Here is a 17,157-nt window from a genome sequence, read left to right as displayed (position 1 = left end):
TTTTACCACACTTAATGAGTATGATGTACTCTCTTCAGAGACGAGAACAAAAGGAGGTCAAATAAAATGAAGAATAGCTTAGCTAATCTAAAAGAAGAACCTCCTAAACTTAATCTTATAAAAGTGAGGTAAATAAGAAACCCTTGAATATTAGAGATTTAGAAAACCAAGAAAAATTTGACTAGCCATCAACTTACAGGAAAGGCACATATGATCCTGAATTAATTCATATACTGCTTATTTCAATTCAGTTTCAGGTATATCACTTGATACTCAGTTACACTAGTACCTCCTTCTGTATTTGGATTGGGGTTTTCATTTTTAGCAAAAATTTTCTTCTTAAACCTAAAATAAAATGTAATAACTATTTGGAAAATTTGGACGGACATTATACTTGAAAAACACTTGAAATTTCTACTTCAGTTTAGTTCAGTCACTCAGTCGTATCTGACTGTTTGTGACCCCATGGGCTGCAGCACACCAGACTTTCCTGTCCACCACCAACTCCCAGAGCTTGCTCAAACTCATGTCCATTTAGTCAGTGATGCCATCTAACCATCTCATCCTCTGTCATCCCCTTCTCCTCCCACCTTCAATCTTTCCCAGCATCTGGGTCTTTTCCAGTGAGTCAGTTCTTCACATCAGGTGGCCAAAATACTGGAGCTTCAGCTTCAGCATCAGTCCTTCCAATGACTATTCAGGACTGATTTCCTTTAGGATTGACTGATTTGATCTCCTTGCAGTTCAAGGGACTCTTTCTACTTAACAGAAATTTTAAATCCAAGTATCAGGCAAGGTCCCAGTAAGAAAGAGAATTTACCCCAAGAGGATTAGTAAAGATCTTCAAAAGGTCTACAGAAGGCTAGGTAGGGTTAAGAAAACAAATACAGTACAGTAATGAGCTTAGAGACAAACAATTGTGAGAAGTCATTACCATCCCCAGGACTAAAGAGACCAGGGAATGAAATGGTGGTCCTGGAACTCAGTGAAAACAGGAGGCCAGAAAAATGAAACTCCCAGAAGGAACTAGACACATGAGGCTCAATGTCAAAGCTGAGAAGAAGCCATGGAAAAATACTCCAACTTTTCACCCCTCAGATCTGCTGCCTATTAGCCAAGGCTAACAAGACACCAGAACCAGAATTCAAATCCAATCTTCTATAGTTCGAAGCCATAGCCAGAAAGAAGATGAAGTAATGCCCTTAGTAGGAGGCATCAATACACTGAGGAATAGATACACTCAGGATAGAGAAGGAGAAAGAATGGGTTTAGATGGTGTGGGGGAACAGATGAAGATTAATCAGCACACCAGAAGAGCCAAGTGCCCTTAGATTTAAGAGCGGTAGTCAGTTAAATAGGATGCTCTTTGGGCTCACCAAGTAATAACAGCAAGAAAAGTACAAAATTAAAAAATTTAAACAAAAACACTTAAATGTATTTCCTAAGACAGCGGTTGCTATGATGGCCAATTAAAGCTTATGATACTACTATGGGGACTTTTTCTCTGCAATAAGGAATGATCCCGTCTTTTGAGGTGAATAACAGAAGAATGAAGCTACACTTCTAAAATAATGTACACTTGAAAATTATTATCTTAACAGACTCTGGTAACCCAGCTATTATTCTCAAGGGAAATGTGTATATAAGCGGAACCATGGAGAGGGGTGTTCTTTCCAGCAATACCCATGATGGCCAAAAGGTCAACCCAAATGTCTACCCACAATAAAATTCATGTGGTAGGTATATTTATACAATGAAATACTCTATCATAATGAAAATGAACAGACTAGGGCTAAGCATAGCAACACAGAAACTTCTTGCCAACATAATATTGAGCAAAAGTAGCAACACATAGACAAATACATTAACAGTGCATGCAAGCTAAGTTACTTCAGGCATATCACATTAACAGTAGGGTCCATCTATACGAAGCTTAAAATCTATGTTGTTTATAAATATGGCCATATGTGGAAAAAGTATAAAGAAAAGCAAGGAAATGATTGCCATGAAGGTAAGCATAGTGGTGACCTCTAAAAGGAATGTAACAAAAAAGGGATACATGGGGGCCTCTGACATTCTGGCCCTGTTCTAATTTTTGCTTTGGATAGTGTATTAGTCTGCTAGGGCTGCCATAACTAAATACCACAGCCTCAGTGGCTTAATCAGCATTTATTTTCTCATGTTCTGGAGGCTGGAAGTACAAGATCCAGGTGCCATTATTAACTGAGGCCTTGCACACACACAAAGAGTGAGCCTTTAACTTGCAAAGTGCAGTGTGTGCGTGCTCAGTGGTGTCCAACTGTTTGTGACCCCACAGACTATAGCTCGCCAGGCTCTTCTGTCCATGGGGGTCTCTAGGCAAGAATACTGGAGTGGGCTGCCATTTCTACCTTAGGGGATCTTCCCAACCCAGGGATCGAAACTGCATCTCTGGCCTCTCCTGCATTGGCAGGCAGATTCTTTACCACTGAGCCATTTGGGAAGTAATTGAGGCCTTGCCTCCTGGCTTTCAGATGGCTGGCTTCTCAATGCGTCCTCAAATGACCTTTCCTCTGCACACTTGTGGAGTAGGAGAGAGTTCTCTTGTGTCTCTTCCTTTCTCAAAAGGATGTAAGTCCAACAAAGATTAAAGTCCACTCTCATGAACTCTCTTAACCTTTATCACTTCCTTACAGGCCCTGTCTCCAAATACAGTTGGGTTTAGACTTTTAACACATGAATTTGGAGAGGATGCAATCCCTTCTATGATAGGTGGTGTTTACATGGATGCTTGCTTTAGAATTATTTACCACAGTGTACATTTATTCTGTGTATTTTTCTATATGTGCATGATATTTCACAATAAAAATGTTTTTAAAATTATTACCTGAGTTTCTTTAACCTGAAAATTTTGAATTTTACAATGAGTAGCTTCTTGGTAATTAAATCGTTCCTTTCCAGGAACTCTAAGCTCTGAAATAATTTTCTTTGGTTCCTAATCTTTAATTATAACACTCACCAAATATAATAAATTAGAAGGAAAAGCCAAAACATTTTGTCTATGAAACCTCTTTGGAAAAGACATCTTAGGTGTTTCTCTATTGATGAAGACAATTTGTCCCAGAACACACGTGCCAAACATTTGCCTTTGGAAGGAAATAGAGCATAGAAAATATAACTGCATTATTTGATCTCAGAAGAAAAGAATTAGGGTTATGGAAACACCATTAAATAATAATTAAAATAATGTTAGTGTGCAAAACTATATATAAAGTTGGATTCTGGATGACTTTTGGCTCAGGGATTTATCAAGTTAAGGGTCAAGGTTAGTGATGAGAAAATGATATTCTCAGGGATGCAGCCAGAGAAGTGAAAAGAGAGCGAGTCTAGGACAGGAGGGAAAGGGCCTGATGAAAGTAAATGTAACTTAACATAGAATCCTAATTAGAACCAGGAAATAATTTAGTCAAAGGATAATCCAGTCTTGATATAATATATTTGATTTCTACTTCTTGAAATTTAGAAACGTTCTATTATATCTTGGCATTATTTTTCTTTCATATACAAGCATGTCAGAGATGTCACTTATATAAAATATTTAAATAATAACTTAGTAGGTTTGAGTATTAGCCTTTCCTGCCATTTTTATTTAACTTTTTTTTTCTATTTTGAAATGAAAATGTGTATTGAAGCTACACAAAGACAGCCTTCTCTGTCAAACTCTTTTTCCCAACATATTCTCCTCATGACCTAAAATGTTTCCAAATGCATGAACTGTTGTTATGCTTGTTTATCTTTCCTTTTAAATGACTTTCCCTGGAGCCTTCTTGCTCTTTCTGGTTAGCATACATTAAGGACTGGTAGAACTGAAGTAAGGTTGTCCCATTGGTGAGGAAGAGGGGAAGGGACTAGCCAAAGGAAAAACAGTTACTTTCTGTCAGGTGAGACAGCCTAGTCTCCAAACTGCTTTGGACCTATGGAGGCCCTAGCGAAATTGAAACTACAGGTAAAACTTAGTTTTTAAACATCACTGCTTCTTCTCCCTCACTATTTTTAGATAATGTCTCACAACATTATCTCATAATGTCTCAACAACATTCCTCAATTATTTTGAAAGTAAAAAGAAAATTGCACTTTTGATATAGTGAATATTAAAATTATTTCAGGATACATTAAATAAACTCTCTCTGTTATTTTTGAAATGTTTACAAACATCCCTATGTTTTTGGCAAATTTTTTTTAGCACTCAGTAATTATCCATTTGCCTGCTCTCTGTCTCATGGCTAGAAAGAACTGAGGGATGGCTACGCTGAGTCAACTGTACTCTGGATATCAATAGATCAGGCCCCTGTGTATACATATAGGAATTACCTAAACACAGTTATATAGCTCAGAGTTATAACTCACAGTTCCTAAAAGATCTGAACAACTAGAATCCAAAAATTAAACTCTAATTATAAAAGAAATTAATATTTATTTACTTCAGAGTTCCAGAATAGAAAACTACAGGGATATGACTCCATTTTAACATAAGCCCTTAGTCAAAAGATCTCTAAATACCAGTAAATAAATGAATGTTTCATTCAAATCTTACTTAAAATATCACCACTAAACTCTCTTTCATGCATGCTAAGTCACTTCAGTAGTGTCCTACTCTTGGTGACTCCACGGACTGTAGCCCACCAGGCTCCTCTGTCCATGGGATTCTCCAGGCAAGAATACTGGAGTGAGTTGCCATGCTCTCCTCCAGGGGATCTTCTTGATCCAAGGATTAAACCTGCCTCTCTTGGTCTCCTGCATTGGCAGGCAGGTTCTTTACCACCAGCACCATTTACCACCAGCACCATCTGGAAAGCCCACTAAACTCTCTTAAGTGTTTCAAATTTATTTAGAAGTAGGAAAGGAAACAGAATACAATGGAAAGAGAACTGGAACAGGAATTAGCCTTACTAGGTTCTAATCTGCCATCTGTTAGCTAGATGTCTCTGGATACGTTTAACTCTTGATCCTTTGGTTCTTCACTTGTAAAATGTGAAGGGTAACACCAGATTTATCTGTCATGGAGGATTATTTTAAGGATCAAATAGAATTTCTCTTAGCCATCATAGAAGCTGTTTTAAAAACACCATTCAGAACAGGGATCACAGAGAAGGGTATGATGGCTTAGTCCAAATCTCAACCAAAGGTAATCTTCCCCCGTGCACAGAACTTTATGTCTTCCTATCTTCCACATGATGTTGTTCTGCCAATAATTTTATCTCTACTAAATCAATAATCTCCTTTTTTTTTTAATCTGGCTCCTTTACACTCAAAAAATGATCAAATTGCCTAAATACTAAAATAAGGAAACAGAACAAAAAAACTTCTCTAGGCATTACCTTTCCCTTAAAGAATCACCTTAACTCTATCTTTTCTTCCTTGCCAACTTTGTTTATTAAAAGTTCCTATACTTACTCTACTGACCTTCTAATTATTCCCCATCCTATTACAATAGGGTTTTTTCCCCTTCACCCTATTAACACCATCCCTACTGGGTCATTAACTACCTCCTGTTTGCAACACTCAGCGATATTTTTAGGGCTCATATGTCACATCTGACACTTAACACTCTTTTTTTCTTTAAAACAAGGGATGGAAAACCACAGCCTGCTCTTGTTTTTAATAAGGCCCATGAACTTAGAACTAGTTTTCACATTTTTAAATAGTTTTAAAAGTCAAAGAAGAATATTTTTGACACAGAAAAATTATATGAATATATGGTGGTGTCCATAAAGTTTTATTAGCACAATCATCTCTATTTGCTTACCTACAGCTACTTTTTTTAATGCAGCCATGAAATTAAAAGATGCTTGCTCCTTGGAAGGAAAGCTATGACAAACCTAGGCAGCATATTAAAAAGCAGAGACATCACTTTGCCAACAAAGGTACAGACAGTCAAAGCTATAGTTTCTCCAATGGTCATGTATAGCTGTGAGAGCTGGACCATAAAGAAGGCTAAATACTGAAGAATTGATGCTTTCAAATTGTGGTGCTGAAGAAGACTCTTAAGAGTCCCTTGAACAGCAAGGAGATCAAACCAGTCAACCCTAAAGGAAATCAACCTTGAATATTCATCGAAAGGACAGATGCTGAAGCTGAAGCTCCAATATTTTGGCCATCTGATGAGAAGAGCTGAGTCACTGGAAAAAGACTGATGCTGGGAAAGACTGAGGGCCTGAGGAGAAGGGGGAAACGGAGGATGAAATGGTTGGATGGCATGACCAACTCCATGGACGTGAATCTGAGCAAATTTCGGGAGATAGGAAGTATGCCAGGGAAGCCTGGCATACTGCATCCATGAAGTCACAAAAGTCAGACACTACTTAGCAAGGGAACAACAGTGGCTTCTTTCAGCCTCATAGGCAGAGTTGGGTAGTTATTGCATAGGCAGTATAGTTCAAAAAGCCTAAAAGATTTACCATCTGGCCCTTTAGAGAAAAAGTTTACATATTCCTACTTAAACTCCCTCCAGACAATATGTCAGGATGCCTTTCCTGGTAAAGCTCCTTCTTCAATAAGGGCCCCCCAGAGCTGCTGTGAAGATCACACAAAACATACTCAGTGTACCTAATATAGCATCTGTCCCACAATTTGTGTTTCAATCAATGTGAACTCTCTTGTCTGCTAACTCTTCTCCCTCTATCTATCCCTTAGATGTGTGTTCCTCAAGATGTATCCTCATTCTGTGCCTCTTTTCTCTTCAATTTCCTCCCATGGCCTTGGGCATCTTCTCCATACTCACGACGTCCAAAACTACAAACCTGGGCCGGGTCTTGCTTTACTTGGAAGACCTTCAAGAAAGCAAGCTGAGTACACCCAAAACTGAACTCATCCTTCCTCTGAAAATATGTTGCCTTTTCATATTCCTGATCTCAGTTAATAACACAGCCATCCACTCATTCTCCCAACCCAGAAATCTCATACTTTCCTTTCTACCTCTCTCTCACCCATCATTTTCAACTAGTCAATGAATCCTTTCCACTGCATCTCAGAAGCTTGCCCCACCATCCACAAAGTCATCATGCTAAGTCCTCTTCATTTCTTCTCTGGAATTTCAAAATCAGTGAGCTTGTAGGCTGGCCCCATTTGGATTTATCCTCTACATTTCCACCAGAATCACTTTTCATCTTCTTACACAACTAATGGAATTATAGGGACTGCCTGCTCAATGACCCCTTCAACTCTTACTACCCACAGGATGAATCCAAACACTTGCATCTGGACTTTCACAATCCTCCATTCAACAAATATTTATTGAGCATATACTATGTGCCAAATGTTATGCCAGACTGTTGGCATAGCAGTGAATAAGACCAGGACAGTCTCAGCTTACTGAGGCATTCCAATCCAGCAGAAGAGATCAAGATTAAACTAAGAGCCATTGCATCTCCCCCTACCCATTTTAGAAAAGGCACACTCTCATAGTACCATCTGCACATGTTGTGATCTCTCTTTAGAATACCCTAACTTTCTTGGAATGGCTAAAATACCTCCTCTGGTGTGGAAACTTTTTCCAACTTGTGGATATCACAATTAACGCTGGCCTTCTTTGTATTCTCTGAGCTTATCTCTATCATTAAACACAGTATTATACACCTCTGCTACTCTTACCTCACTGGATTGTGGACATCTTATATTCAGGGGCTGTGTCTTTCTGATGTCCCCATGCCTAATTCAGCAGTCATTATTGGTGCTTTGATTAATTAGTTGTGTCTCTTCTGTGACTAAAAGCTAAAAACTGGTTTAACTGGTTTAACTGGTTTTACAGTTAACTGTAACAAGCAATATCGGAAAAAATTACACAGTAAAATATATTTAGAGACAATATATATTGTTCATGGATAAATAATATGAACAAAATAATGTTATTTGCATATTTAAGTTATAAACTTTTAAAATTTTACTTTTACACTTTGTTCATTCAGGAAAAGCTAAATGACCTGCCAATAAAGACATATTTAGCTGTTAATGCTTATTTTAATCTCTAAATTTTTCCTTATTTTAGTATCTTCAAATCATATTTTAGTGAAATACAAATATCTTTGCTAAGAAATATTTGAGAATATTATTCTTACAATAAGATATTTGCTTTATATGAATAATACATCTATATTCTCTAGACCCTTAAGTCATAAACAATGCAGAAAATAGAGAAGGATGGATGGGCTGCAGAAAGATTCGAGAAAATAATTAAAACTACTCTCATCTTTAAGAAGTGCCAAAGGGGAGATCCAGGAAATTACCAAGCAGTTCACATCAATACGAGGAAAGAAAAGAACAAATAATAATAGAATTGATCAGGAAGTAGTTAGGCAAGAACAATTTAATGAGCAACTACCAGCATGAGTTCGTGCAGAAAGATCGTGAAATACAAAGCAAACAAAAAGTGTTAGTATAAGCAGAGTCAGCCAAAAAAAACCTGAATTTGTCTATATAAAATTATACCAATAGTCAGGTGGAAAAGTTGTTTTCAATTAAAATAAGCCTATAAGGATAACTATAAATTAACATTTGACTGCTATACTAGAAAAGACAGTACTTATTTTAAAACTTGCTATCAGAAGATATCTTAAACCCAACCAAGCCTCCACCACCAAACTCCAAGAATGCATATGAGAGCCAATGGCATTACTTCGATCCATATTCATACTTCATCTCCCAAAAAGCAATTCACTCAAACCCTGTTAATAAGTGGTTTTCAAGTCAGCTAAATATGGACTTCTTTGTGAATGACTCCAGCATGAAAACTAGTGGAGACGGAATCCTGACAAGATGACAGCAGCTAGCAATCCAGGGGTTACAGGTGAGTGTATCAAGTTTTACTTTTTGAACATAATTTGCCTATGTGTTAGGAAATATTCAGACTGCAGGGTCAAGCTGGAAATTCTAAGTGGGCCAGGAAAAGCTTTATTCATTAGGAGGTCTCTCTGATCAATGGAGCTCAGATCAGCTATAAGTATCACCCTCTGTCAAACACAGGCCTTTCACTGATTAGGGAGGAACCTCCTGCTTGGACCAGGAATCATGCAGCTCAACAGCAGGGCAGAAGTGTGCTGTGAGCCAGCAGGCAGTTCTCAAGGTAGCTGTGTGCCAGAGAAGCGTCAGCCACAGTGGACAGTCTGTTATCGTGACCTCTGTAGTGAGTACAGAACTGACAACATGATTGTGTGAACACACTATTTGACAGGAAAGAAGGAGCCACTCAGCAGAATTGAACAAAATAAGAAATATAGTGGAAAATATTTGGATTGTATTCTGAAGACAAGGGGAATTTAAATTAAATTGGGACAGCTTCTCCTCTGTATGTTTCCTCAGAAAGTTAAATTCAAACAGAGTTTTGCAAATGTCATACATTTTTCTAGAATTTTTATATCTGAAAGTCTGTTGAGCTTTTATATGGGTCAATATATTAATATATCCTCTTTGCCATCCTAAATACCGACCTTGCTTTCTCCAGATAATTCATTTCTAAGCATCTCCATTTTTTAGCATTTGCTATATAAAACTTCCTTCTCTTACAGTTAAATTCTAGGAAATCGATTCAACTCTTAGTATGTGAGTCCCTCTATACAAAGTATGATGGATTTATTCAATGTTTATTAACAATGATATTCATATACAAGAAACAGTCATATATTACAATTATCCAGTTGGGAATTATATTTGTGTAGCAAATAAAATGTTTCATTCTTTCCTATTATCTAGCAACACTTCATTGGTGAATATAGCAACCTTGCTTTTTTAGAAATTAATTCTATACAAAATTGATCCATCTTCATTTACTACCTCTGACTTCATTTTTAACATTAAGAATAGCTTTGTGCCTACTACCTTTCTCCTCTTTCCTCATAAGCACTTAAATAATTTTTAAAATTTAACTCATAGTTAGAGCAAAATTAACTTTATTAAACATATTTTATTCCTTTAGAGTCTTCCAAGTCTCTACAAATGCTATCACATTTTCCAGTATCATTGGATAATATTCATTGAATAATATCTTTAAGTTCTGGTGAGTTACAGAACCTTGAAAATATTCATTCTCCATCTTTATAAATGGGGTGGTAAGAAAACAGCCGAAGAACTAATGCTTTTGAACTGTGGTGTTGGAGAAGACTCTTGAGAGTCCCTTGGACTGCAAGGCGATCCAACCAGTCCATTCTAAAGGAGATCAGTCCTGGGTGTTCATTGGAAGGACTGATGCTAAAGCTGAAACTCCAGTACTTTGGCCACCTCATGAGAAGAGTTGACTCATTGGAAAAGACTCTGATGCTGGGAGGGATTGGGGGCAGGAGGAGAAGGGGACGACAGAGGATGAGATGGGTGGATGGCATCACCGACTCGATGGACATGAGTTTGAGTGAACTCCAGGAGTTGGTGATGGACAGGGAGGCCTGGCGTGCTGCGATTCATGGGGTCACAAAGAGTTGCAGAGAGTCGGACACGACTGAGCGACTGAACTGAACTGAACTGAAGAAAACAGAAAACCTGTCTATGATCTATGGAATCCATAGACATGACCTGTGAAGTTTAGAACTATTTTTTTAAAGCAGTGAGATTTATAAAACTTAGAAAATAAGAGGGGTAAAGCAGTCGTTTATTCACTCTACATATCAGTTTCTTCAGTATACTATATGGACAACTGAAATAAGCCTCCTGAGACACAGACCCTCATTAAAACACACGGTATTGTAAAATTCAGTTATATTTAATGAGCCTATTGACATCCCCCAGTCAAGAATGCTAACAATGTTGTTTGGTTGTCATATTCATCTTTTTATATTCCTGTAAAACTAACGCAGGGCTTTCAACTTTGATAAAGTATATTGGGTAAGATAAATCCCTGTCTTATTAAAAGGATTTCTTAGACTAGTGACTGTATTTGAATATTTGGACAACATACATATGTAGAATTATTAGAGCTAATTTTTTATTAAGTAATATGTATTGAGTACTAACAACAGAGCAGGTACTGTTCTATTTGCTTTACATTAATTTAATCCTCATCTAACTGAATTGGGTGCTATTAATACATTTTGCTGGTAAGTAAGTTAAAAGATAGGAACTTAAATAACTGGCCCAAGTTCACACAGCTAGTAAATAGGATATTGGAAAACCTTTATTTTAGGGAGAGCTGTAGATGTCAACTGGCTTGGCCTAGCTCCACTGATGTCGCTAGAGATAATGGAGAGTGGGCTCCAGGTCTCTGAATTCCAAGTTAACATATCATCCCATAAAGTCATGCTACTTTATATATTCATAAACAGTACAGGTATAGGCATACTCACAGAGTTGAAGCCATGGGGCACTCAAGTTTAGTGTCAGCAAAAACTGTCCCCAAGAGAGGTGCCCCTCAATGTTCCTTGATCTCCAAACTGTCCCTGTGCTGAGTTCCCTGCCTTCTTGTTCATTCTACTAACTTTTTTATGGTAATTTAATTGCAATATAAAATTTGAGCAATACAGACAAACATAAAAAGAAAATACAATTTTACAGCATCCATAATTACTGTATTCTTCATTCAGAATAAACCACTGTACATATTTTAGTGACTATACATTGATTTTTTTCCCATGCACAGGCATGTGTATGTATATATGTGTGTATATGTGTTGGTGTGTGTTTTACTTAATTTGGATGCATGCAAGCATGCAAAGTCACTTCAATAGTGCCCAACTCTTTGCAAACCCATGGGCTGTAGCCCACCAGACTCCTCTGTCCATGGGATTCTCCAGGCAACAATACTGGAGTGGGTTGCCATTTCCTTCTCCAGAGGTTCTTCCCAACCCAGGAATCAAACCCAGGGATCAAACTCAGGTCTCCTGCATTGCAGGCAGATTCTTTACCATCTGAGCCACTAGGGAAGCCCATGCAACAATCCTACAGCATTGTGTATATATATACACATACACACACACATGTACATATATGTGTAATATACATTATACTTCTAAGTACCAACTTACCTACTACCTTGTAAAAATTGAATTCTGGTGTCATCTTTTTTCTTTAGTCTCTAATGCTTTTATAGGTGAAAAACTGCACCGTTTTGCTTTAAATTTCATTTTTATTACTTTGTAAAGTAAACACTTTTTCATGTTTATTGGGCACAGCACTTTTTTCCATGTCCTGTTGCATTTTTCTCCAAAGTGAGAGTTTCTTAAAAGATCTATCATCTGACGTGAGCCCAGCTCTGGCCTCAGCAGCAGTGAGGCTCTGCATTCTGCTTTTGCTCACCTAGCATTTCAACAGCCCACTGCCCTTTCCTTTCGTGTTCCCACTTCCAGCCTCATGCTGATGGTTCACTGATTCTGCCTCACATGGCATGTATAGAGAAGAAAGATAGGGGAAAAAAGCCTACTCCTTCATCCAGTGTATGAGAAGATTTTATTTATGCAAAATTTCAAATGTTAAATATCAGAAACAAATTTAATCATCAGAAGGATATCAAGAGGTTTCTTTCTCTTTTTTAGAGCAGCAAAAATACATCAATAAGACCCTGATGGGCATGGAAAACAGCGGGTTACTCACTGAAAATGACTGTCAATTTATTAAGCACTTTACTATGTACCAGGCACAGGCTTTTATATATACACATTCTCTTAATCCTAACAAGAGTTTTGAGAACATTATTACTCTATATATTTTAAAAATCCATAACAGAGCATAAATTTGTGTACAAGGCTAAGAAGCAGCAAAGCTGGGTTCAGTTTAAGTGTTGGGTGTTTAAACCATCCTATTTCTCAGCTGATTCAGCACAATAATAATGATGCCATTAATTTTTTGGAATCTTCTCCTTTTCATCTGCTTGTGTCTGATGATATAACATTCCAGTGAGTCAACCCCACCCTTTTGAGAAGTTTCACCCAAAACAACTGACTGTAACAAACTTCTGAGATCATAGTTCTCAAAACTATGATCATTTCTAAAATCAAGGTGGAATTTAGTACAGGTGGGACAATGGTTAATGATTTCTAGCACTAAATACATTTGAAAAACATGAAGCTCCCCTGATTCTTAAAACAATAATCACAGGAACATTTCCTAATGTCACTCACAGACTCTGGAATTTGTCACCTACTTTTGGTTTTTCTACAGAAAGTCTTAGGATAAATGATTCCAAATGTCTATGATATTATGAGACAAGTTATAGTCCTCCAACTTTGTTCATTCTCAAGATTATTCTGACTATTCTGAGTCCCTTGTGCTTTCCTAAATTTTAGGATCACCCTGTTAATCTCTTCAAAGACAACTTGTTCAGATTTTGATACAGTTTGTGTTTACTCTGTATATTACTTGGAGATTATTGCTATTTTAACAATATTAAGTCTTCCAACCCATGAACATGGAATGTCATTCCGTTTATTTAGGTCTAATTTAATTTCTTTCAGCAATATTTTCTGTTTTTAGAGTACAATTTTTACATCCTTTTATTAAATTTATTCTTTAAAGGTTTAATATTTTTGATCTTCAGCAGTTTTTTCTTAATTGTATTTTTTGATTGCTCATTGCTGACATACAGAAATACAACTGATTTTGTATACTGCTCTTGTATCATGAAGCCTTTCTGAACTTGTTTATTAGCACTAACAGCTTTTTAATTGATTCCTTAGGATTTTCTAAATACAAGACCATGCTATCTGCACATAAAAATTGTTTCATTTCCTTTCTAATCTAGATGCCTTTCATTTCTTTTTCTTGCCTAATTGCCCTAGCTAGAACGTCTAGAACAATGTTTGATAGATATGTGGAAAGCAAAGAACTTTGCCTTTTCCTGATCTTAGATGCAAAAACATTATTTTTCAACATTAAGTATGATGTTAGTGAGTTTTCACAGATAGATTTCATAGTTTGAAGAAATTCCTTTCTATTCTAGTTTGCTGAATGATTTTATCATAAAAAGTGTTAGATTTTGTCAAATGCTTTCTAATTTATTAAGATTATCTTGTGGCTTTTGTCCTTTATTCTGTTGATATGGTATACTATAACAATTGATTTTTGATAAACTAACCTTCCATTCCTGGGATAAATCTCACTTGGACATGGTGTATAATCCTTTTAATATGTTACCAGATCTATTTGCTAATATTTCGCTGAGGATTTTTATCTACATTCATCAGGGACATTTTCTCCTCATGTTTCATCTTGTTTTGGTATAAGGGTGATACTGACCTCATAGCATGAGTTGCAAAGTGATCATCTTCTTCGGAAGAATCGATAAAGAATTTATACTAATTATTCCTTAAATATTTAGTCATATTTTGGTTTTTAACTTTTTACATTTTTAAAAATGTAACTCCAACAGCATACCCCAATAGAAGAAAATGAATGTCCACCCTTTCACTTTGTAACAACTCTGAGATTATAATCTATGGCAGCGATCTTTGATCAACAATGGTATTATCAAAGTTTGAGCTACATCCAGGGAAGAGAAAGAAGTTCCCAAATGCATCCTTTAAAATTTCCCAAGTTTAAAATGAAAAAAGTGGAGTAACCCGGATCTTGATGTAAATGACTGGTCCTGCACCCTCGGCTCTCTCCCCTTTCTCCACTCCCTCCCCCGATGCCGGATTCAGTGCCAGGTACTCGCAGATCTATTAAGTGACACCGGGGATGACTGTGGCATCATCCCGCTTCCGTCAGCATCTGGAGAGGAAAGGGGGTTGGGCCGAGAGGGTCTCCCGGGCGGGGCGGAGGAGGAGAGAGTGCAAAACACAGCCTCGCCCCTGGAACCCTCGAAGCAGCAACGCCCCTCGCTATAAATTTGGAGCTGCCTCAGAGAGGACGATTCCAGCGCCAGTCAGCCAAGGGCCTGAGGCGACTGAGTGCCCGGGCAGACGCGCGACTAGCAGCTCTGCCTACCCGAGACAGCGATCCACGAGGAGGAACCCAAGCGGACCCCAGGAGTGAGGGCGCACCCTGAGCCGGCGCCGCCAGCTCGGCCCGACGCCGGCGCAGCGTCCCGAGTGAGAGCGGGTGAGTGGCGCGGACTGCCCTGCCAGCTTGGGGGCTGGGGCGGGGTGTCAGTTTCGTGCCAAGGTGTCAGCTGCGGGCGCAGTGCCGGGAGGCTCTCAGGGACGGTGGCGAGAAAAAGCTAAGGTCCCCCCGGCGCCCACTGGGAGGTGGAGGACCTTTCCCAAATCAGATGTGGGAAGAAGCAATCTGATCTTGTTTGCCGCATGCCCCCGACGTTTCATTCTGATTTGACCAAATTCTGTCGAGCACAAGTGAGGAATCTGCAGAGATGGGATGCAACCAAGGAAACTTTCTTCCCGAGGCTTTTAGCTAACTCGTGTCTTTAAACTGTGATCTGAGCATATTACTTCTCGAGGCGGGAGTCCCTTTAAAAGTTGTGCCACTTTAAAGGCGTACTTGATTGTCCCCACACTCTGCTAACCAGGCAGGCCAGGCACCAGCAAGGCTCACCTCCCTACCACCCCTCTTCAAACGATAACGCTGGGTCCTTGGGCCGGGATGCTGAGTCCGCATCGAATTAACTGGGGAGAAGGAAAACGGAGCTTCGCACACGCCAATCCCCACAACCCTGGCCAGAGCACGTTTGTCACTGAGGGGGATTTTAGGAGAAATTCTTCTGCTTCCAAGACCGAGCAGAACCTCTTGCTGACGCCTTCCCTTCATACACCCCTCTACCTAGCACCCCATTCTCCAGTTCTCTTAAATGTCCAGCCCGATCTATCCACAATGCCAGATGCTTTGTCTCCAGAAGAGTCTCCTGCCCTGAGCTATTGAGCACATTGCGGGCCCCTTTACCTGATCTTTCTTTGCTGATGGCTTGATTAAGAATCAAACACCCACGAGTGGCCCTCTGGAGCCCTCTCTTCTTGGTGAAAGTTTGGGTGCTCACTTTCCCTTGGGATCACATTTTCCACCTGGCTATTTCTAGTGTCATTCCTAGATGAGAGTAACAATGAGGCAAGAAGGAAATCTGGCACCCTGCTGCTCTGTTTTATGACTTTTTTGAACAACCTCTATCTCCTTTTCAAGTTGCTGTCATCCCCAACATGATTCTCTTGGTAGTTATACCACCCTGGGTCTCCAAGGTTTATTCTCCTTAGCATAAGCTGTAACACCTTTATAAGTCTTCTTTAAAGGAAACTGCCTGTTTCCCTTGTTGCCTGCTGGTGTTTCCCTAGCTCTCAAGGCCCCACCACATGGATAATCTCTCTGGAGACTGTGATGGATTCCAACACCCATCTGGAAGACAGTGCAGCGGCAAGGAAGCACAGAGAGCTGGGAATGGAGACTCCCACATAACTGGCCATGTGCTGTTAGAGTTATTTCACAATTCAAACCTCAGGTCTCTCTAGTGATAAAATTCCTTGATTCCTTTTGTTTCCTAGTTATTGCTTTAAAAAATAAAGTCTAAAATAATTACCCTTTTAGCCCATGTTTGTGCTCCTCAAAAGTGTCTAAATAGCTCTCCTGGTAAATTGTCTGCTCTGAAAAATCATTAGGTCCAAGTGTCCATCCCCTAGATTACAGTTGGCAGTTTCTACAACCTGGCTTAATTAAGGCTCAGGGAGTGGCCCCAAGTTGCTGGATCTCAACTTTGCTAAAGTTCTCATGATTAGTAGTATCTAGTCCATTATCTCGGAGAAGGCAATGGCACCCCACTCCAATACTTTTGCCTGGAAAATCCCATGAACGGAGGAGCCTGGTAGGCTGCAGTCCATGGGGTCGCTAGAGTCAGACATGACTGAGCAACTTCACTTTCACTTTTCACTTTCATGCATTGGAGAAGGAAATGGCAACCCACTCCAGTGTTCTTGCCTGGAGAATCCCAGGGACGGGAAGCCTGGTGGGCTGCCGTCTATGGGGTCGCACAGAGTTGGACACGACTGAAGCCACTTAGCAGCAGCAGTCCATTATCTACTCTATTGCAGCCCCCTTTTTTCTTTCTAATTTCCTTGTTTTTTGTGTCCATCATGAGGCCTCGATTTCTAACTCGATTCTTCTTTGATCTTAAACTGAATCGACTGTCCCATTATCCAACCCAAAAGAAAGCTGGTTTTCTTCCACTGAAGCCAAAGGGAGACAAGTTTTATAAAGTGTCTCCCAGTCACTCTTGCTTTGACAATGCTCTGCATCCCAAGAGCTCTGAGATCAAATCTCTGCTATCTC

The 17,157-nt window shown here is 39.0% G+C and overlaps 1 protein-coding gene across 3 annotated transcripts in view; it reads left to right on the top strand.

Moving 5' to 3' along the window:
• The first annotated feature begins 14,661 nt into the window (after positions 1-14,661).
• The window catches only part of AGTR1 (angiotensin II receptor type 1), a 55,610-nt gene continuing 53,114 nt past the window's right edge, over positions 14,662-17,157 (top strand). For 2 of the 3 annotated variants that reach the window (XM_027543895.1, XM_027543887.1), the window contains exon 1: positions 14,662-14,991. The gene's annotated coding sequence lies outside the window, so the exon portion shown is untranslated. The remainder of the gene's footprint in view (positions 14,992-17,157) is intronic. The other variant, XM_027543877.1, reaches the window with a different exon arrangement.

This window comes from Bos indicus x Bos taurus, chromosome 1 (genome assembly GCF_003369695.1).
Source record: "Bos indicus x Bos taurus breed Angus x Brahman F1 hybrid chromosome 1, Bos_hybrid_MaternalHap_v2.0, whole genome shotgun sequence".
In the NCBI taxonomy this organism is placed as follows: Eukaryota; Metazoa; Chordata; class Mammalia; order Artiodactyla; family Bovidae; genus Bos; species Bos indicus x Bos taurus.
This window is presented reverse-complemented; position numbering and strand designations above follow the sequence as displayed.